Here is a 1345-nt window from a genome sequence, read left to right as displayed (position 1 = left end):
TACATGACCATTAAGGTCTGCTCCAATCACCACTCTCTCTCCCCTGGGGATACCCTCTATCATCTAATCCAGCTCCTTCCAGAACTTCTCCTTTTCTTCTAACTCACAGCCCACCTGTGGGGCATAACCACTAACAACATTTATCATCACTCCTTCTATTTCTACCTTCACACACATCAACCTGTCTGACTCTCGTTTCTCCTCCACCACATTTCTTACATATTCTTCCTTTAGGATCACCCCTACTCCATTTCTCTTCCCATCTGAACCATGATAAAACAGTTTGTAGCCTTCTCCAATGTTTCTAGCCTTGCTGCCCTTACCCCTGGTCTCCTGGACACACAAAATGTCTACTCTTCTTCTCTCCATCATATTAGCCAGTTCTCTACTTTTCCCTGTAATTGTACCTACATTCAGAGTTCCAAACTTAAGGCCAACAATTCTATCCTTCCTCTTTTCTCTTACTGTCCGAATGAATCGCCCTCCTCTTCTTCTCTGTCTTTGACCAACAGTAGTCCAATTTCCATCAGTACCCTGTAGGTCAACAGCACTGTTGGCAGTCGTTGTTAAGCTGGGCCTCAACCGATCCGGTATGGAAATCGTTTTAGTGATTCGCATATTTGATTTAGCTAAAGGTTTTACGCCGGATGCCCTTCTTGACGCAACCCTCACCATTTATCCAGGCTTGGGACCGGCACTATAAAACACTGATTCGTGTACCCTAGTGGCTACTACACAGTAAACTAACAAAATGTTATTGTCACACACTGCAGGAAACAATTTTTGTTTCATTGAATCTTAAAATACCCTTTCAACGTCCAGAATCAATTTCACACTTACTACAATCTGCCAACAATTATGATGTTAAATTTTAAGTTATATTTTTTGCATACTTTTCTTTACATTTTTTCATGCTAATAATTCCATCATTTGGATTAGTCACAATTAAAAATCAGTGTGAAACACATACAGGTACCTGCTGTTATCTGTTACAATAATGTATCTTATTTATGTAATATTAAGATTATGACACTAAAAAAATCAAATTAAAAAAACAAAGATTTAAAATGTTTCACATTTATTTTGGAGACGCCATTACTGTAGTTCTCTAAAGCTGCTAAAAACGCCTGAGAAACCACAATCGACCCAGCCTGGGCTAAGGTCTGCAAGTGGCACACGTTGCTAAATCACTATAATGACCACACATCAGCTGTGAAGCAGTGGTCAAGCATGAGCACGGCCATAAGGATAATTGAAAATGCAAAAAAAAAAAAGTGGGTCAACAGCTCTATCTTGTCCAGACTGCATGGTCGCAGGACTGACTGAAGCAGCCTGAATCAGCAGG

General features: G+C 40.2%; 1 protein-coding gene across 1 annotated transcript in view; it reads left to right on the top strand.

Annotated features, from left to right (window-relative positions):
- The window catches only part of fam81b (family with sequence similarity 81 member B), a 14277-nt gene that overhangs the window by 7231 nt on the left and 5701 nt on the right, over nt 1-1345 (top strand). The window lies entirely within an intron of this gene.

Source organism: Cynoglossus semilaevis, chromosome Z (genome assembly GCF_000523025.1).
Source record: "Cynoglossus semilaevis isolate Cse_v1.0 chromosome Z, Cse_v1.0, whole genome shotgun sequence".
NCBI classification, from domain to species: domain Eukaryota; kingdom Metazoa; phylum Chordata; class Actinopteri; order Pleuronectiformes; family Cynoglossidae; genus Cynoglossus; species Cynoglossus semilaevis.
This window is presented reverse-complemented; position numbering and strand designations above follow the sequence as displayed.